Source organism: Chiloscyllium punctatum, chromosome 36, assembly GCF_047496795.1.
Source record: "Chiloscyllium punctatum isolate Juve2018m chromosome 36, sChiPun1.3, whole genome shotgun sequence".
Classification (NCBI taxonomy): domain Eukaryota; kingdom Metazoa; phylum Chordata; class Chondrichthyes; order Orectolobiformes; family Hemiscylliidae; genus Chiloscyllium; species Chiloscyllium punctatum.
Genome location: NC_092774.1, coordinates 68,095,709 through 68,117,506, shown reverse-complemented (window position 1 = coordinate 68,117,506; position 21,798 = coordinate 68,095,709). Strand labels below are relative to the sequence as shown.

General features: G+C 46.9%; 1 protein-coding gene and 2 non-coding genes across 3 annotated transcripts in view; 1 reads left to right on the top strand and 2 right to left on the bottom strand.

Annotated features, from left to right (window-relative positions):
• Positions 1–21,798, bottom strand: part of LOC140460632 (uncharacterized) — a 1,198,404-nt gene that overhangs the window by 752,381 nt on the left and 424,225 nt on the right. The gene's annotated exons all lie outside the window — the stretch shown is intronic.
• On the top strand, positions 1,798–1,869 carry trnae-uuc (transfer RNA glutamic acid (anticodon UUC)). The gene has a single exon. It is a non-coding gene; the product is annotated as a tRNA-Glu (tRNA).
• Positions 7,967–8,038, bottom strand: trnaw-cca (transfer RNA tryptophan (anticodon CCA)). The gene has a single exon. It is a non-coding gene; the product is annotated as a tRNA-Trp (tRNA).

Sequence of the window (21,798 nt, the reverse complement as noted above, 5' to 3'; positions counted from 1 at the left end):
GAATCTGCAACCCACTCCCTGTCAGGGTGGAACAAGCAGATACCCACAGAGCTGCTATTGAGGCTCTGAGCCAAGAGTTTGGAAATGACACTAGAACAGTGAGGGGCGTGAAGTCGTGATCGAAGTTAAGCGGGCACCTGAGGACAAGGGTGTTTTATTTGCCTGTGAAAGATACTGCTTCACAAAGTTGGGACTATGGAAGGGAAGCAGTGACGGTGATTATCTTTGGCTGTTCCTCTTGTGAATGTTCCCATTGCTGCCCATGTCCGTGTTAACGTCAGAACTCTGCTGCATGGCGCCGGCGAAACGGATGACGCATCTGACTCCACCTACCTGTTTGAAATGCAGCTCACAGCTTCTTCACACACACCAAATAATCTTTCTCATTGTCCTGAAGCCGGCATACGGTTTGAATTCCTGATCTGCAGGAACGAGACTCTTTTCACTGTCTCGCGTCAGGAAATGTCCCTAAGAACATCAGAGTCAAGTCACAGCGCTGTCAGAGGAGGGGAAGCTGAAATAGCCCCACACGCTGCTCACGGTCACATTTCACTTTCCCCAACTCACCGCCCCAACCACTGCGGCTCCTCGGAGTGGAAAGGAAACAAACACCAAAACCCAGTCTCAGCTTTGTAAGTCTTCAGGAAATAAGAAAACTGTTCATCCCTTCGGGTCTTCCATCCTGGGCAGACTGCGTTGATTTTAAATGGCTGTCCAGTCAGTGCCGATTCGTTTTGGCTGAAAAAAATCTTCCTTATCTCATCCCAGCATTTCTTGCCACAGAGACCTGTGTGGCAGAGTTCATGTATATATTTCCTTGTATGGTATTTTGTAAATAACATTCGTTTGCTGGTTGTTTGTATCGGGTATTTCAGGTTCATTCGAGGCTGTTTAAGTGTGTTGGTAGGTTTGTGGGCGACCATGATGCTGAGAGGGTTGAGTTGTGTGGACATCATTTCCCAGATGTCTTTAATGTAAAGTAATGTGGCTAGGGTTTCTGCAGACGTTGTTTCTGCTTGTGTCAGTTTGTTGATGTGAAATCGGCACACTGGGTTTATTGGGTAGGCAAAAGTGAGGACTGTAGATGCTGGAAACCAGAGTTTAGATCAGAGTGGTGCTGGAAAAGCACAGCAGGTCAGACAGCTTCCGAGGAGCAGGAAAATCGACGTTTCGGGCAAAAGCCCTTCATCAGGAATAGAGGCAGGACGCTTCCAGGGTAGAGAGATAAATTGGGGGGTGCTGGGCCAAAGGTAGCAAAGAGTACAATAGGTGAATGGGGGTGGGGACGGAGGTGACAGGTCAGAGAGGAGGGTGGAGCGGATAGGTGGGAAGGGAGATTGACAGGTCCTGAGGACAGCGCTCAGCTGGAAGGTTGGAACTCAGGTAAGGTGGGGGGGAGGGGAAATGAGGAAACTGGTGCAGACCACATTGTTGCTCTGGGGATGAATGTATCCGAGGCAGAAGTTGGGGCGTTCTTCCCCCAGACATCGGGTGGGGAGGGAGGGGCGATGGAGGAGGCCCAGGACATGCATGTCCCTGGCAGAGTGGGAGGGGAGGTTGAAATGTTGGGCCACAGGGCGATGGGGTTGATTATTGCGGGTGTCCTGGAGATGCTCCCTCAAACGTTGTGACTTGACTCTGCGACGGGGCTCCAGTCTCCCCAATGTAGAGGAGACCGCTTCGGGAGCAATGGATTCAAGAAACAACTTTGGTGGAAGCCTTCGAACTGCCGTGACCCGGGTTCGATTTCCGGCAGGGAAGCAATTTTCAGTAGAGCTGTCAAGCTTCGCTGCCGTCTCCCTGGTGGTCTAGTGGTTAGGATTCGGCGCTTTCACCGCTGCGGCCCGGGTTCGATTCCCGGTCAGGAAAGCAACTTGCAGTGTATTGTTTTGGCTGCCCATTCTCCTTAAATGCGCTGGAGAGTTACTTATTGATCTTCGGAGTCACTGGGTACTGCACTGTGTTGTGGTTCATTGAAATAGTGCCTTCTTTCAGATTTGTTTGGATGTGTAGGGGTGATTACTTCTGTAGCTAAGTACTTGGTTCGCGTGTGTTGCTTTCCTGCAGAGGCTGTTTTGAATTTATCATTGACTGTTCGCTCTACCGTGACATCTAGAAATGGCACTTTGTTGTTGTTCTCCTCTTTTGTGAATTTTATGCCAGGAAGGAGATTGTTGATGGCGTTGTAGGTTTCCTCTAATTTGTTTCATTTTTTGATGACAGAAGTGTTCCATGGGCATTTCGTTGATTTGTTTGTCGGGCTTGTTACTGAATATGAAGTGGGTGGTAAGGCACAGTTCCACGTGGTTGACAGTGCTATCTTTGCTGCTGAAGTTGGTTCTGTGTTTTTGTCTTTAGTTCTTCGAGTAGTGTCTTCAGTTTTCTTTGGCCACGTTGATGTTAATGGATGTGAACAGGGCTGTTATGTCAAAGGACAACATTATTCCATCCTCTTCTATCTTCGTGTCTTTGGTGTTCAGGAATTCTTGGATGGAGTAAATGGAGTGGCATGAATCTTCGACTTGGTGTTTTAGTCCTCAGTGGAGGCCTTTGACTAGTCTGTATATTGGTGTTCCAAGTAGTGAGACTACGGCCTGAGGGGGGCTCCTGGTTTAAAAAAGAGGAGAACAACAATAAACTGCATTCTTAGATGTCACAGTAGAGCGAACAGTCAATGGGGAACTTCAAACTAGCATCGACAGAAAAACAACACACACAAACCAAATACTTAACCACAGAAGCAACCATCCCAACACCCACAAACGAAGCTGCATCAGGACATTATTTCAACGAGCCACTACACACTGCAGCACAGAGAAACTACGAAGACCACAAGAGAAATACGTATATAGTGTATTTAAGGAGAACGCGTCCCCAATAAACCCATTCCGCCGATTTCTCAGTGATGCTTCCAAGCTCACTCTCAAAACTTCGGTTTGTCCCTCCATTCTTTCCTGTTTGTTTTTTGTGGGTTTTGAAAGCGTTCCCAATCCTCTGACTGAGTATTGGAGTTGGGAAGGTAAAAACAATGACTGCAGATGCTGGAAAACAGATTCTGGATTAGTGGTGCTGGAAGAGCACAGCAGTTCAGGCAGCATCCAAGTAGCTTTGAAATCGACGTTTCAGGCAAAAGCCCTTCGTCAGGAATAAAGGCAGTGAGCCTGAAGCATGGAGAGATAAGCTTATCTCTCCATGCTTCAGGCTCACTGCCTTTATTCCTGACGAAGGGCTTTTGCCCGAAACGTCGATTTCGAAGCAGCTTGGATGCTGCCTGAATTGGAGTTGGGAAGTTATGTTGTGGCTGTACAGGACATTGGTGAGACCACTTTTAGAACATTGTGTGCAATTCTGGTGTCCCTCCAATCAGAAGGATATTGTGAAATTTGAAAGGGTTCTGAAGCACCAATGGGTCCACAGAGGGAAAGAGGCCCTTCTGCTGCCCTGAGTGTGGGAAGGCCTTCAGTGATTCCTCTGCCCTGCTGACGGACCAGTTGGTCCACACCGGGGAAGGCTGTTCTCCGGCCCCAAGAGCGAGATGGCCTTCAGCAGGTCTTCCCACCTGTTGAGACACCGGTGGGTCCACACTGAGAGGCCGTTCTTCTGCCCCAACTGCAGGAGGGGCATTGCTCTTTCCTCCGACGTACTGGCCCATTGGTGTGTCCAAATGGTAGAGAGGTCGTTCAGTTGCCCTATGTGCAGGAAGGCCTTCAGCAATCCCTCTGCCCTGCTGAGGCACCAGTCCATCCACACCGGGGAGAAGCCGTTCTCCTGCCCCGAATGTGGGAAGGTCTTTACCTGCTCCTCCACACTGCTGAATCACCAGCTGGACCACACGGGGGTGTTGGGGGGGGGGGGGGGAGGGGACAGTGGCGGAGGAGGGGAGGCCATTCTGCTGCCCTAAGTGTGGGAAGGCCTTCAGCAATTCCTCTGCCCTACTGAAGCACCAATGTGCCCACACCTGGGAGATGCCCTCCAGCTGGACCGAGTGTGGGAAGAGGTTCATGTTTTCCTGCAACCTGCGGAAGCACCAGCGGGGGCACCAACTCTCCCAGCAATCAGATCCTACCAGTGATGATGCCTTCAGTCAACTCCCAGGTCTGAACCTCCTGCCAGTTCTGACAGTGGGTGCAGTGGGAGAGTAGGTGGGCTGTTCTGGTCTTCTGCTGGACTGCAATTGCCTTCCCGACACCCCACAATCACAACTCCATGGTGGCTCAGGGTTAGCACTGCTGTCTCATGGCACCAGGAACCCAGGAATAATTCCACCCTTGGGGGTCTGTGTGCAAGTTATGGAGGGTAGGAAAATGGATCTGAGTGGATTAGTTTTCGGAAGATCAGTGCAGATGTGTTCGGCTGAAGGACCTGTTTCCACATTGTGGGGGTTCTATGATTCTATGAGCTTTGCCTTCAGTGGACACTGTTGCTCATTGAGCCCGGGACTGCACATTGCCAATGAAATGATCCAGAGAAACCTAAGACCGCAAGACCATCGGAGAAGAAGTTTGGCCTACTCGGCCATTCGTTAGTAACAAAAGTATTGGATGAGATTAGCTACAGTGTGGAAACAGGCCATTTGTCCCAACAAGTCCACACCGACCCTCCGAAGTGTAACCCATCCAGACCCATTTCCCTCTGACTAATGTACCTAACTCTATGGGCAATTAAGCATGGCCCATCCACATGACCTGCATATCTTTGCTTTATGGAAGAAAACAGGACCACCCAGAGAAAACTCACTCAGACATTCGGGGAAAGTGCAAATTCCTCACAGACAGCCACCCAAGGCTGGAATCAAATCTGGGTCCCCGGCACTGTGAGGCTGCAGTGGTAACTACTGAGCCACTACATATTGCAACCCGAAGTTGGCAAGCCGGGGGTTGGGAGAATACAGCAAGCCAGGCAGCACCAGGATGTGGAGTAGTCAGCGTTTTGGGTATTAACCCTTCTTCATGACTGAAAGAGTGACTTATCTATGAGAAAAGATTTACATGAATGTTGCTGGGGGTTGGAGGGTTTGAGCTACAGGGAGCGGCTGAATAGCGTGGGGTTGTTTTCACTGGAGCATCGGAGGCAGAGAAGTGACCTAATAGCGGTTATAAAATCATGAGGGGCATGGACAGTGTAATAGACAATGTCCTTTCCTTGGGGTGGGGGAGTCCAGAACTAGAGGGCATAAGGTTAGGGTAAGAGGTGAAACAAATTAAAGGGACAACTTCTTCATGCAGAGGGTGGTACTTATATGAAATGATCTGCCAGAGTATATTGGTCAGGTGCTGTCAAATGGGAGTAGATTAATATTGGATATCAGGTCAGCATGGACAAGTTGGACCGAAGGGTCTGTTTCCATGCTGTACGTGTCTCTGACTACTGGTCCTGATGTAAGTTTAAAATCGAGTCCAAGTAACTTTGAATAGTTCAATCTTGTTGAGCTCACCTCCTGAAAAGTTTCAGATGAATCCCTCTGAGAGATACTGTTTAAACATGCTGAGTTGGACAAAGTATCCCATCAAGTTCAACACAAACCCAGAGTTGAAGAAGTCAGAAGTCAGAACACCAAGGGGACCAAAACTGATCACAATATTCCAGGTGCGGCCTCATCAACGTCCTGTATTACTACAACATCTATACTCAGTTCCCTAACTGATGAAGGCCAGTGTGCTGAAACCTTTCTTCACTGCCTTGTGTACCGATGTAATCAGAGATATAGGACCGACTTTAAACTGATCCACGATCCAGCTGCTGGGAGCACAGAAGTAGAGAATTGCTGCGTGAGTGTGCTGGGTAGATAACCCAGAGGTCGGTGGGTAAAAAAACCATGTGATTCTCTTGCTCAATGTCTCTGTAAGCTGCTTTCACATACAAAGGTTCTCTGTTCTGCATCTTGCCTTTGCATCTGCTTCCCAAAGCTTCTTCAGTGGAGGCGTGGCCGCTGGAGCCCAGGAGTTCAACAACCCCCCGGCGCTGGAGGAAGGTCCAAGCTCCAAGAAGCGAGGGGGGTGGGGGGTAAGGCTGGAAGCTGGATTTAGTCAATGCTTGTATTTTAACTCATTTAAATGGTACCTACTGTATGGGGCTATGGTTTACATTAAAACCGAAGGATCATATCAGAGTGTTTATATTTAGCAGTGGTAGTTGGTAAAATGCACACTCTGGGGGAGCACTTTCTATGATGCTGCATTTCTTGCCTTCTGCCCTTCCCCCATTTCTTATCTCCCATCTTGATTTTTTTTTGGTCAAATTTAATTTCAGATTAATCAGACTTGCGATTCACTGTGTGCTATTAATTTGTTTGTTCGAATATTTCAAGTCAAAATGAATGCTGTAATTTAATTTCTGATGTCAGAGTTTGACATTGAATGTGCAGGTGTGAATACCAGTAAGTTGTGAAAATAAATCAAGAACTTGTGGTTTTTAACAAAAAGAGCAGTTCACTGATATTCATGGCATCGTCTCATTTGGGAGTGATGATTCAAATCTGACCAACAAACCGTTTCATGCAGTCATCCAATTGAATAAAAAAATTCTTTAATTTAATTAAAGAAAAAAACTCTGGCAGGCTAAGATTTATGCAATCTATTTATAAGATTATGTCCATTGCTCGCAATATGGTCTCATCCACATTGGGGAAACTGGACGCCAATGAGCGGAACATTTCAGGGAACAACTCTGGGACTCTAAATCTAAACGACACACGCACTGTGGTGGAACACTTTAACTCCCCCTCCTATTCCACCAAGGACATGCAAGTCCTGGGCCTCCTCCACTGCCAAATTTTTGCTATCCAACACTTGTAGGAAAACACCTCAGCTTCGGCTTTAGGACCCTCCAACTACATGGTATCAATGCAGATTTCATCAGTTTCCTATTTCCTCTCCCCCACCTTGTCCCAGATCCAACCTTCCAATTCCACACCAACCTCTTGACCTGTCATACCTGTCCACCTTGCTTCTCACCTATTTACTTCACACTCATCTCTGACCTATCACCATCAATTCCTACCTCCATCTACCTATTGGACTCGCTGCTACCTTCCCTCCAGCCCCACTTCCTTCCCATTTATCTCTCAGCCCCCTTGGGCCAATTTTATTCCTGATGAAGAGCTTATGCTCTAAACCAAGACTGTGATGAAGCAACATCGTCAACAAATAGGAAATAGCTCCCAAGTCAGATTTCATCCCCTCTTCTGTTTCCCAGTTCTTTCAGAAATAAGAAATGTCTTTTTCTTCCACTAGAAAGTGGTCTTCCATTTTGCGCTGTCTGAAGAGTTATCCCTCACCACTACTTCAGACACCTTTTAAGAATCCTTTCAACCTGTTTTTCTAACAATTCTGGAGGTGACCAAAAGCAAACATTTCACTTCTCCTCAATGCCCCATTTCTCCTCCTAAGGGCCATTTTGTCATGTTGTCTATGTTACAAACAGCCGAGTGCACTTGGTTTCTGAATTAAAATTTGGCCATTGAAGTGAACAGGATTAATATTATTGTTGGCTAGCTGTGTTTGCACTAACTGTAATTATCCACCAATACGATGTCTTTTGTTCCACCAAAACTGGAAACAATGATCTGTGTTAATATTGCAGTCGGATGCAGAAAATCGTCCCATCGATCTTCACGTTATTATAGTTTACTGAGGCCATAACAGCATTGCGAGGCAGTTTGATGTGACTAAAACCTGGATGGCAATCTCTAGATTATGATGTAAAAATATCGGTATCATGTTTTTCACACTCCGCGGTCACCGACTGTGTTAAAACCCCGTGATGAACAGTCTGTGTTTGACTTCTCACATTGCGGGGAGCTGAGCATTTATCCAAACAATGGGCACACCACCTCCCTGACACAGTGTTCACAAATCAAACTGACAGCAAAGATTCACGTGTGATCGAAAGTTTCCGCAAAGAAGGTTTGACATGACTGAGAAACAGAAAGAACGTACTCCTTTGAAATATCAGAAGTTGATTGTAGTGAGCCTGACGTGATTTGAACACGCAACCTTCTGATCTGGAGTCAAACGCGCTACCGTTGCGCCACAAGCTAACGTATGGCTGGTAACTGCTATTGATGCTTAAGGGAAGTGATCGCACTACAATGATTTTTCTGTTCAAATCTGTTCTGTTTCTCCCCTTCTCTTCCAAGGGTTGGGCTTGTCTTTCGATTTGCAGAAGTTGAGATGCTCTGGATGCTGTGATCCAGGGCAAACACAGGCTGGAGGACCTTCGGCTCAGAAAGATGCAGCTGGAAGCCGGGCTGCAGACACGATGGGGGAAAAGGGGAAAGTTAACTGGACACTCTATTCTGGGAGATGGTCATTTCTCTCCAGACAAAGCCTTCTGACTGGGTCAGTGGACAGGGTCGGGAGTGTGTCAGCACAGGTCAGACAGATAAAGGGGATCTGAGGGAGGTCTGCACGAGCGAGGAGCTAACTGGCTACGTGGTGGGAGTAAGAATAATGTTGGGGAGGGGGCAGTGGTGGTCAGGGAGAGAATAGTGGCAGGGATTGTCACCATTCTCTGCAGTTGGCAGCAGAAGACCAGATTGCATCAGTGTCTGCCTGGCGCCAGGATTTGGGAACCGGTGTGCTCAGGGCTGGAGAAATAGAAAAGGGAAGTTGCAGCAGGCGTGGTCTAACAATGTCAGGAGGAGAGAACCTCTGCTGAAGGCTCATGACAAATCAGAGCTTCAAATGTCTGGGTGGCATGGTGGCTCTGTGGTTAGCACCACTGCCTCACAGTACCACGGACTTGGGTTCAATTTCACTCTTATGAGGCTCTCTGTGTGGACTTTGGCATGTTCTCACCTTTGTGTCTGCGTGGGTGAACTCTGGGTGCTCCAGTTTCCTCCGAGAGTCTAACCATCTGAAGTTAAGGGTGGATTGGCCATGCTGAAGGGTCCTGGGATCTGCAACCTAGGGTGGGGAAAGTGGGTGGTTGGTAGGTCAGTCTGAATTTTATGGGCCGAATGGCCCGTAGGGATTATATGAATCTACCGTCTTAGCCATGTGTCTATTGAGAAACAATTGCCCCCAAGTTTGCTGTTGATGGAGTGGGTTCCAGTTCATGGAACACTGTCACCATTCCTGGATAAGGTGGGATTTGTGCTGTCACTTTCCCAACCCACTGTCCCCATGCATTCTCTCTCTCCTCACAGTCTGCACTCACCAGATCTCTCTGCCCAGCCATTCTCTCTCTCCCCCTCATTTTCTACCCCCCATTCTCTGTCCCCAAGTCTTTCTCCTCCCCTCCACTCTATGTCCCCTGTCCATTTTCTCTCTGTCTCTCCCCCTACCCTTTGCTCCCCTATCCATTCTCTCTCTCTCTCTCTTCTCCCCCACCCTCTGCGCCCCTGTCCATTCCCTCCCCCCCCCGCCCCCAATCCTTTCTCGTATCTCGAGCCCTCTTTGATTGCTGTATCAAGCCCTTCTCGGGAAAGAGAGAGAATGGATGGTGATGAATCAACCTGGAAGACAGGGGTGCACAAGAAATGGCTGATTTTAAAATTGAGAACAGCTGAAATGATATAATCAGAAACATTGTTAATGTCTAAAAGCATAAAGCTGCAGACATGTTGCTGAAACTTGCATTGAATTAGGCGGGTAAAGTCATACAGCACAGAAACAGACTCTGCAGTCCAGCTCACCCATGCTGACTGGATATCCTAGATTAATCTCGTGACCCATTTGCCAGTATTTGACCCATATCTCTCTCAACCCTTCCAATACATATACCCAACCAGATGCCTTTTAAATGTTATAATGGTACCAGCTTCCATCACTTCCTCTGGCAGCCCACTCCACACACGCATCACCCTCTGTATGAAAACAATACAAATCTATGCCTTCCTCACTCCCTAGTTTTATTTGTACTGATACCTTCGGGGATCTCTGGACTTGGACAGCAAGGTTCCTTTGTTCCTCAGCACTCTGTAGGGACCTACTATTTATTGATTACTTTCCTCCATTATTACATTTCCCAGAATGCCTGGAGATTAAATTCCATCTCTCTGCCCCATTTACCAGCTGATTGGTATCAAACTGTGGCCGGAGACCATCCTCCTCACGATCAATACCATCACCTTTCCAGAGTTTACTCCTAAACAGAGGGGGGCAGCACTGTCTCCAGCTAAGCAGAGGGAATTGTGTGTGCGTGTTGTGGGGGCTTGGAAACTTTGCAAGCTCCCTTTCCTTCATTTTTTAATCCCACCAAATCCATGTGGTTTGAGTTTTTATAACAGAAAACAGCACAGGGTTTAATTTTAACTTCCCACTGGCTGAAACTTTGTCCTGCCCGCTACCATCGGAGAGTAAAACACTTTACTTCTCCTCCCCTCCCTCCATGTGCAACACAGAGTGTGGGATTGGCACCTGTTGTTATTTTGTGATCTATTCCAAATGAAGTTTTATCTCTGTGCAGGCACAAGTGAACAGTCTGTTTTTGTGCTTCCTGCAAGATCAGACTAGCAGCTTTAAAATCCTTCTGTTAAGCAGCAGAAGCAAACAGTAGATCAGCAATTATATTTGAGAGTGATAATTCTAGCCCTGGTAATCCCGTTGGGTCAACAGAGAGAGAGAGGGAGAGGATGTCATATCTAAAGTGTATACAGAAGAGTTGTTACACTTGTTCAGTCAGTTGAGTTGGTTCTTCCCTCAGATGTGACTGGATGTTGCTTTTCATGGATCATAATTAAACTACAACGGAACACATTAAATTCAAGGAATTCAATTGAAAGGGCAATTGGAGTGAATAAATGGAAAACTGCTTAAAGATTGGCTCCTGGTCTTTTACTTCACCAATTAGAAGTTGTTGGTTTGACAGCTCTCCTAATCATAGAATCCCTACAGTGTGGGAGCAGGCCATTTGGCCCATAGAGTCAACACTGACCCTCCAAACAGCATCCCCATCCAGACTCACAAAAATGTGCACCGCATGTGTGCAGAGAAGGGGATGATGGGAGTGAGTGGGATGCTTTCACCACCACCATCTCCCTCCAAGACCCAAACATCCCCACAGCACCACCTGTCCATGCCTCCACCACCACAGTGCCTCTGGCCTTAACCCCTGCCAACCACAGTGCCACTGTCCATTCTCCCCACCACCCACAGCATCCCCTTATATTCTACTCGCCACCCACAGTGCCCCCTGTCCATTCTCCCCGCCACTCACAGTGCCCCCTGTCCATTCTCCCCACCACCCACAGCGCCCCTGTCCATTCTCCTTGCCACACACAGTGCCCCTGTCCATTCTCCCCACCACACACTGCATCCCCTGTCCATTCTCCCCCACCACCCACGGCATGACCTGCCCATTCTCCCCTGTAGCACCCACAGCACCTCCATCCATTCTCCCCCGTCATTCATTGCTCCAACCTCTCCATTCCCCCATGCCACCCTTGTCCATTCCCTCGCCACCCCCGGCACACCTTCCATTCTCTCTCTCTTTCTTTCTCTCACCCCCACTCTCTGCATCCCTGTCCAGTCCCTCTTCCCATCTTCTGACTCCCCATGCATTTTCTCTCTCCCCCACACCCTCTGCTCTCCATCCCTCTGTTCCCCCATCTATTCTCTTTCTCAGCCCACGTTGCCGCGTTTCCCAGCCTGCCTTGGCAGTGGCCGGGCCGGGCGGCCGTCAGCTCTGGCTATTGCAGCCCCCAACTCCTCGCAGAAGTCCGCTCGCCGACACTCTGTCACGTGCAAGCATCAGTGACGCTGCCGAACCGATTGCTAGTCCCGTTTCCGCCTCTGCTTTTCCTAGGGCAAAGCTGCAGCATGCCTCGTGACACTCAGCGGGTGGCATGGTGGAGGAGATCCTGCCTCCGTCGCTGTGGTGCGTGCCGACATGCATCGCCTCTTGGGCGCCCTTTTTTTTCCCAATAGACATATGTTCAAAGTTTGGTAGAAGATTTGTAGCTCGGGTGCTCGTTGTTGTGGTTCTGTTCGCCGAGCTGGGAATTTGTCTTGCAAACGTTTCGTCCCCTGTCTCGGTGACATCCTCAGTGCTTGGGAGCCTCCTGTGAAGCGCTTCTGTGCTGTTTTCTCCGGTATTTATAGTGGCCTGTCTCTGCCGCTTCCGGTTGTCAGTTCGAGCTGTCCACTGCAATGTCCGGTATATTGGGTCCAGGTCGATGTGTTTGTTGATAGAGTCTGTGGATGAGTGCCATGCCTCTAGGAATTCCCTGGCTGTTCTCTGTTTGGCTTGCCCAATAATGGTAGTGTTGTCCCAGTCGAATTCATGTTGCTTGTCGTCTGTGTGTGTGGCTACTAAGGATAGCTGGTGGTGTCGTTTCGTGGCAAGTTGGTGTTCGTGTTTACGGATCGTTAACTGTCTTCCTGTTTGTCCTACGTAGTGTTTTCTGCAGTCCTTGCATGGGATTTTGTGCACTACATTAGTTTTGCTCATGTTGGGTATCGGGACCTTTGTTCTGGTGAGTTGTTGTCTGAGCGTGGCTGTTGGTTTGTGTGCTGTTATGAGTTCTAGTGGTCGCAGTAGTCTGGCTGTCAGTTCAGAAATGCTCCTGATGTATGGTACCACATGGGGATATGACTACAGTGTTTTTAAGGTTGTTGGTCTCCAACCGGTGCCTGCGTAGTCACCTTTGTGATTCCTTTATACGTATTTTGTCGATCACAAAGTAAGGTTGAACCTCCACGTGGTTCCCCCTGGTAACGGCCTGTATGAGGAAGCTCTTGCCGGGAAGGTGATTTTAAATTGTTTTGTGGTTGTTTTAGTCTGGTCTTATCAGTGTTTTTACCATCGATTTTATCTTTGGTCTGAACTTGATTTCACCAGTGCGATACGCCACTGGCTGTTTTTTTTGTTTTCTCCATCGTTTGAGCATTACTCGGACCAGGCCGGCTAATACGACCTCCAGAAGAAATACGAGACGGCTGGTGACCATTCAGTCTGGTTGAAACCAAATTTGGCAGAGGCGATTATGGCTGATTCCAAAATTTCCAGTTGGGTGGCAGACCGGGAAAATAACCGCCCCGCACGGTTGCTTTTGGTGGCTCCGTGCGCTAAATGTATGAGCGAAAAACGGACTGGGCAATCCGTCTTGACTCAGACTCAGACGGAAGAGACCTTAAGAATTATTCCGGCAAGGCTGTCCTCGGGCAGGCACGAGGGAGCTGTTAACATGGTCCAGAATAATCAGGACAGAATTCAAAGGGAAGGGCTTGTAGAGGAGGCCCCTCGACAGCCAAGTCCATTTAACAGCCGGATGATTTTAAATTCAAATTTTAAAGGGCCATTTGTTTTTAATCGATGTGGAGATTTAGAGAGCAATGAGGAGAGGTACAAAGGAAGAATTATTCACCGGTAATTAAAGAAACAGATAAACTAGAGTTAATAATTAAATACCCTAAAAAAGATTTTAAATGTAATTCTTGTAATAATATCTACAATACCACAGGGATGTTTAGGAAACACTTGAAAATATGCAAGGGAATTAAATCAGTGAGGATTGGGTGCAGTAAATGCGATTAGGAAGGGAACTATCAGGCGGTAGCGTGCCAATATTCAAAATGTAAGATGAGTGATAATGTTAGTGGGAGTAGTAATAGTACCAGTAATAGTAATGAAGGAGGTGGATTAGAAAAATCATATCAGTGTGAAGGATGCCCATTAAAATTTAAATCAGCCAGAGGGTTGGGGCAACATGAAAGACATGCTCACCCCATCTTGAGAAATGAGAAAAGGAAAGAAGGGAAGACGGAGAGTAAGGATAAGATAGATAATAGAGAGGGAAACACGAGGGGAGTATGGTCTAAGGAAGAGGTGGAAAAGTTGCAACAACTAGAAGTAGAATTTAGTGGCTGTAAGAATATTAATAAAAGTATTGCAGAGAGAATCGGTTCCAAAACCGCTAAACAAATTTCGGATAAAAGGAGATTATTGAATAAGAAGAATAAAACTAGCGATAATAATAAGGGTATAGAATTAGAAATGATCTTTAATAGTAATGACAATAATGAAATGCAAGATAGCGATCTGGGGTCAGATAGGTTGTTGGTGGAAGAAAGATTGAATGAACAGAGGGACCAGGAGAACGCTAATATTATGGATTGTCAAGATTATAATGGTAGGTCGATATTAGAATTGATAAAAATAATTGAAGATGACCTTGGTAAGAATAAAGGTGTTAGTAAGGATCAGGAGAATATTTTGGGTGTAAGAATGGATCAATTAAGAAAGAAAAAGGACAATGGGACAGGTAAGAAGATAACTCATATTAAAAGAGTAAGTTTTAAGCTAAGGGATAGTCGGCAAAGAAAGAAGAAGTAAACAAAGCTAAGAAAAGATATAGTAAAAAGGAGGGAGAATTTAAAGAAATGCAAGTTCTCTATAAAACTAAGAGGCAGCATTTAGCAAGAACCCTAATGGGGGGCCCCAGTTCAGAGTGAATGTCCCCTGAGCAAGGTAGAGTTAGAGAAATATTTTAAGGAAAGACTAACAAATTTGAATGAAAATAATAATTTAAGGTGTTTTGCTAAATATAAAAATCAAAGTGAGGGATCCTTGAGTGGCATTCTGACTGGTCCTGTGACGGTGGAAGACATGGATCTGGCCATGAACGTGAAAACCGCTGCAGGGCCGGACAGGGTAACACAAAGAAATAATTAAGATATTTAATAAGGATAATTTATTATTTCCTCGACTATTTACAATTTGGATAAAAACCGGTAAAATGCCAGATCAGTTAAAAATAAGTAGAACGGTTCTGACCCCTAAGGTGAGCATAGAAGATGAGTTGAAAGATATAAATAATTGGAGGCCGATTACTATAGGGCCAATTATGCTTAGAATCTTTACAAAAATCGTTGCGAATAGACTTAGTAAAGTGATAAATCTGAATAAAAGGCAGAAAGGATTTATGACTGGCGTAGCAGGATGTGAGGAGAACATAAAAATCTTGGAAAATATTATGAAAGGTGCAAAAAAGAATAAGAGGAATTTAGCTGTATTTTTTGTAGATTTAGCGAAAGCCTTTGATACCATCGGTCATAGATTAATTATAACAGCATTGAAAAGACTCCAGCTCCCGCAAATTTTTATTAAACTAATTACAAACTTATATGAGAATAATTTTACTCAGGTGGAAGGTTTTAAATGTAAAACCGGAAACATTGAAATCTTAAGAGGAGGAAAGCCAGGTGACACGTTGTCACCGATCCTTTTTAACATTGTAATGGACCCATTAATTAGTACTATCAAGGAGAAGCAGAAGGGGATATTCTTGGGATTAGACGGAAACAGTTTTCATTGCGCAACATTAGCGTTTGCTGATGACATAGCGTTTAGATTAGATTACTTACAGTGTGGAAACAGGCCCTTCGGCCCAACAAGCCCACACCGACCCGCCGAAGCTCAACCCACCCATACCCCTACATCTACCCCTTACCTAACACTCCGGGCAATTTAACATGGCCAATTCACCTGACCTGCACATCTTTGGACTGTGGGAGGAAACCGGAGCACCCGGAGGAAACCCACGCAGTCACGGGGAGAACGTGCAAACTCCACACAGTCAGTCGCCGGAGGCGGGAATTGAACCTGGGTCTCTGGTGCTGTGAGGCAGTAGTGCTAACCACTGTGCCACCGTGCCGCAAATTAGTCAATATTATGAGGGTATGGTTTACAATTTAAAATTGGTCGAAAAGTTTTGTAATAACACAGGAATGGAAGTGAACATAAAGAAAACTAAAGCATTTTATCTTACTTATAGAAATAAGTCTTTTATATTTAACGATAAAATTAATTGGAAGTTAAATGAAGGGGTTATACAATTCATAGAACCAGGCAACACGGATAAATACTTGGGTGCTAAAATAGATCCGTGGATTGGAGTTAGTAAAGCGGATTGGGAGAGCCAATTGGATACATGGATAGGGAATTTTTAAAAATCACCTCTTAAACCGGTACAGAAAATAGATTTTTTAAAATCTTATTTTATTCCTAGACTGTATTTTTATTTAACTTTATCAGAAGTTTCTATTAATTACCTTAACAAAACGGATAATATTATTAAAAGTGCAGCAAAAGAGATCTTACACATTCCGCAATCAATCACAGACGGAGTGCTTTATGCTAAAGCCCGTGATGGAGGCCTGGCATTAAATAGACTGTCAACTTTTATTCCAATATCGATTGTGAGGAAATATGAGACGCTACATAAATCTGATGATGAATTATTGCACGCCTCGTTTCAGTTCGAGGGTGAGAGTGTAGCGGAGAAAATGCATAAATGGAGTAAATTAAGGGTTATGGAAAAGATCTGGTATCCTAACATTAATCGACAATTGGATGAAGCAGATACCATCAGAGAAGATAGTGAAGATGGGATGGAGGAGTTTGCGAGTACTAACTATGCAAACTGGAGATCTGTGGAGATACAGAGATGGATGGCCCTCCCCTGTCAAGGGACGGTGTCCATTATTAGAAGAATGATAGTGCATCAAATAATTGGTTGACAAAATTATCTTTTATGAAGAAGTCGAAAGTCATTAATTCGATTTTGTTACGAACTAATTTATTTCCAACGTGGGCGTCTTTGTCTTATGGCAGGCCTTTTAAGATTAAGAATTGCAGAAGATGTAATGACATTTCGGAAACTTTCGCGCATATTTCTGGATGGTGCCCTTACGTCAAGAAAATGAGATTGAAAAGGCACAATAGGTTAGCTGAAGAACTAGTTAGTTTTGTTAGGATAAACGGGTGGACTATATATATAGAGCCGCGAGTTAAAGATACCCCCGGAAAACTGTGGATACTGGACTTAATCTTTAAGAAGGAACAGCAAATCATGGTGGTGGACGTGACAGTCAAAACGGACCTTCAAATACACTCCCTCGAATTGGCATGGGAGGAGAAGATAAAGAAATATAGTCACTTAGATAAAGAGATAATAGACCTCGTTGGTGGAGGAAAGATATCTTTTTATGGGTTTGTGATAGGAGCTCGAGGGAAGTGGTTTGAGAAGAATTCGGAGTTGAAAGGCCTCGGGATTGTAAAATTTAAATCATTTGGACAAAATATCACAAACCTAACTTTATCTTTGACCCTCGAACTTTTAAGGATTTTCATGGACTCTTAATATCTCCGATCGATGTATTTTTTTTAAATAGTTTAAATAGTGTGGTTTTACATTTTTTTATATATGTTTTAGTAGTTTAAATAGTATTTTAAATAGTTTAAATCGCTGATTTTAATTTAGAGTTAAATTTTAAGATTTTATTAATAAAATTTACTGTTTTAGATCACTTAGGTTAATTGGTGGTGGGTAATTTTTGGTGTTAATTAATTAAAGTGCACGCTACACGCAACAAGGGATGAGTGGTAACATTGTCCAACAGTTGATAACCTTAGCTCGTTCCTCGCCTCGCTGAAACTCTGCTTCACAACGTCTTTTAAACTTTTAACTTTTTAAATTTTCTTTTACCGTCCCCTTTTAGATCTTCTGACTGTAGTTTCGCTGCATAGTGACGCGCATGAATGGATGAACGAGATTTCCACTGTCCCTACCTACTATCTAGCGAAACCACAGCCAAGGGAATGGGCTTGGCAGAATTAGTGGAGCTTGACTCTAGTCTGGCACTGTGAAGAGACATGAGAGGTGTAGAATAAGTGGGAGGCTTCAGCCGCCGGTGAAATACCACTACTCTTATCGTTTTTCCACTTACCCGGTGAGGCGAGCCCTAAGGGGCTCTCGCTTCTGGTCGGAAGCGCCCAGGCGTGACCTGCTCCGGGGACCGTGGCAGGTGGGGAGTTTGACTGGGGCGGTATACCTGTCACACCATAATGCAGGTGCCCTAAGGCGAGCTCAGGGAGGACAGAAACCTCCTGTGGAGCAGAAGGGCAAAAGCTTGCTTGATCTTGATTTTCAGTACGAGTACAGACCGTGAAAGCGGGGCCTCACGCTCCTTCTGACCTTTTGGGTTTTAAGCAGGAGGTGTCAGAAAAGTTACCACAGGGATAACTGCCTTGTAGCGGCCAAGCGTTCGTAGCGATGTCGCTTTTTGATCCTTCGATGTTGGCTCTTCCTTCCTATCATTGTGAAGCAGAATTCACCAAGCGTTAGAATGTTCACCCACTAATAGGGAACGTGAGCTGGGTTTAGACCGTCGTGAGACAGGTTAGTTTTACCCTCCTGATGTTGTGTTGTTGCAATAGTAATCCTGCTGAGTACGAGAGGGACCGCAGATTCAGACATTTGGTGTATGTGCTTGGCTGAGGAGCCAATGGTGCGAAGCTACCATCTGTGGGATTATGACTGAACGCCTCCAAGTCAGAATCCTGCCTCAATGTAACGATACCCTAGCGCTGTGGATCACTGGTTGGCCGAGGATAACCGACTCCGGTCGGTGTGTATCGCCATTCGATTCTGGTCTGGAGTGCGGCCGTATGGGCGTTGCCTCTCTCCTTTACTTGCACCTCATGTTCATAGGGAACCTGGTGCTAAATCATTCATAGACGACCGAATTCTGGCTCGGTTTGGTAAGTAGCAGAGCAGCTACCTTGCTGCGATCTATTGAAAGTCATCCCTCGAGCCAACCTTTTGTCTGTAACCGGTGCACGAGAATTTACTCCCACGCACGTTCGTACGCACCCGTCCGTTACCTCGGCTTTTGCTCGGGCCCAGCATCAAACCAGACAGCCTGCCGACCGTTTCACGCCCAGAGGCGCACCACCACTCCCCGGGGGTGTTGGTGCGTGCGCCTGCCCGGGGATGGCGTCAATGTCAGTCAGGCCACAGTCGAAGTGGGACGTGCTGTGTCGAGGGCGGCAGCTCTGAGTGTGCATGGGGGCGGAGAGGTCGGTGAGTTGGCTGGTCCGTGTTCTTCCTACGCTCTTCTTGCCGCACCACCTCGGCATGCCGGCGCCTGGCGGTCATCCGTGCTGCTCCCTGGCCAGGAGCAGTTACTCGATGCCATCAGACCGGTGTGCGGAGTGTGGGTCGTGTTACCCACTGGCTTTGGGTGAACAGCAAGCGGCAGGGGACTTTTTTTTATTTTTCCCCTCCTCTTCGCTTTTGAAGAGGTCACTTACTGAGTTACCACTGACACTTAGCATTTTTTTTTTAATTCAAGTGCACTTTTGAATTGGTTACTAACTTCTCCGTTCGAGTTACGGCTGCGGTTGGCTTCAATTAGTCGTGGGGGGTTTAATTATCGCCCAGGGGAGCATGCCTTGGTAATCTGGCCGAGGATGGAGTGCCTTTTGAAGGGGGTGTTTCTGAATTTGGATCCTTTTTGAGCTGCATTGCCGGATGGGTGTGGTTTTGAAGGGTGTGTTTGTCTGGAGTGCCACCGGCGGTGGGGTCAGGCTTAGGGTGAGTGTTCGGTTCCTGATTAGGGATAGGGAAAGGGTTAGACTTAGGTTTAGTGTTCGGGTTCCCGTTTTGGTAATGTTTGATGTCCATTTTCCAAGGAGGCGAATCCAAGGCTTCAGAGGGACTTTGAGTTTGAGTTTTCGGGGCCTATAGCTCAGCCGGATTTGACCCGGCGGTTCTGCGGACGCTCGTGACTTCGAGGGCGGACCCTCCCCCATGTTCAGGCCGAATTTCATGCATTTCTAACGGTGGGAAGTGGTCCAAACGGGGATGGGAGTGAAAGTGACTGCTCATACCGACTTTGAGGCTTCTAAGCCAGGTAGCTCAGCCGGATTTGATCCGGCGGTCATGCCGACGGTCGCGCCTTCGAGGGGGGCGTATCCCCCGTGTACAGGCTGAATTTCATGCATTTCAAACGGTGGGAAGGGGTCCAAACAGGGATGGGAGTGGAGGTGACTGCTCATACCGACCTGGAGACTTCCAAGCCAGGTAGTTCAGCCGGATTTGACCCGGCAGTTCTGCGGACGGTCTCTCCTTTGAGGGCGGACGCAACCCCGTGTTCAGTCCAAATTTCACGCGTTTTCACGGTGGAAAGTGGTCCAAATGCGGATGGGATTGAACATGACTGCTCATGCCGACCTTAAGATTTCCAAGCCGGGTAGCTCAGCCGGATTTGACCCGGCGGTTCTGCCGATGGTCTCTCCTTCGAGGGTGGACCCTCCCCCGGGTGGAGGCCGAATTTCATGCATTTTTAACGGTTGGAAGTGGTCCAAATGGGGATAAGAGTAAATGTGACTGCTCATACCGACTTTGATACTTCTAAGCTGGCTAGCTCAGCCGGATTTGACCCGGTGTTTCTGCCGACTGTCTCGCCTTCGAGGGCGGACCCTCCCCCGTGTTCAGTCTGATTTTTATCCATTTCCAACGGTGGGAAGTGGTCGAAACGGGGATGGGAGTAAACGTGACTGCTCATACAGACTTTGAGATTTCGGGGCCGGATAGCTCAGCCGGATTTGACCCGGTGTTTCTGCCGACTGTCTCGCCTTCGAGGGCGGACCCTCCCCCATGTTCAGTCCGATTTTCATGCATTTCCCACGGTGGGAATTGGTCTCTTTGATAACGGGGACAAGGGTCTGAAGAGGTGAAGTGAGTAACCAGCACACTTAAGGAAAGGGTTCAAAAGTTCTCAACAGTGTGAAATAAGTTACCAGGAAAGCTTAGAAAAGTTGTCTGAGAGTCCCAAATGAGTGAACTGTAAAACTTAGGGAAATGCCCGAAAGGTGAAATCAGTAACCAGGAGAAGATAGGAAAGTGCTAAATGAGTAACCAGAAAAACTTAGAAAAATGTCTGAAAAAAAGAAATCAGTAACCAGAAAAACTTTTGTCTAATGTTTGAAAATGAAAAATGAGTAACCAGAAAAACTTAGAAAAAAACACTTTGAAAAATTTTCAAAGTGAGAAAAATATTCTAAGCGTCAGCGGAGGAAAATGCTGACGCATCGGGGAAGATTCACAAACTCACGCCGAACACGTGTTCCGAAGTGCTGGAAGAACTGGGTGTATTGAGCCCGGCACTTGGCCAGCTGTCATTTTGTGTCTGCAGCCCGAAATCTTTAACTTTGTCTGTCGCGGAAGTCCGGACCCGGAAAAGTCCAAAGGGGTTTGCGGGGATCGAGTTCCAGACCGATGCAGTCAAATTTGAAATTCAGACCCATTCAGTGCCACTTGCATTTATTCCACAGTGAGGTTGGCGGGGTACCTCGGGCATAGCACTTTAATGAGAGGTATGAGTGCATGCCGGAGAGCTCTTGGAAGTCTAGTTTTTGACACTTTGTCAGTTGTTTGACAGACTTGCCAAACTCTTTCTGTCTGTTCTAAGAGTCGGTCAGAGACCTGTGCGGCGGTCTCTTGACACTATTGGAGGGCGGGCAAACCCCACATTGACTCCGGCCGTCTCTCCACAGGCGCTCGTGTCGTAAATGAAGGCAAGAGACGCAAGTGGCCTGGTTCCCTTGGGTGTTGCCAGGAAGGATGCGGGCTGACCATTGCCTGAGCACTCCCTAAAGCCTCTTACGTTTGAGGGCAGGCCTCACGTGCCGCACGACCGGCTCTGGGAGGGGGTGGCCGCTATTGTGAATAGGCTGGTCCTCCTCTGCCACCCGGCAAAGTGCGATGGCTCTGCCGCCCTGCGGTGCTCGCCACCCAGGTTTGGGGAACACGATACTTCGAACACACTGGCGGCTTGGGACCTGCAGGCGAAAGGGGTCCCGTGGAGTTTAGCACATCGACCTCGGGTCTTCGTGCAGGCCAGAGAGCTCATGGAAGTCTAAGTTTTTGATATGTGGTCAAATCTTTGACAGGCTTACCCAGCTCTTTCCGTCCATTCTAAGAATCAGTCAGAGGCCGGTACAGAGGTCTCTTGACAATCGGAGGGGGTGGTGGCCCTCCGCAGGCACGTGTGTCAAACATGAAGGCGA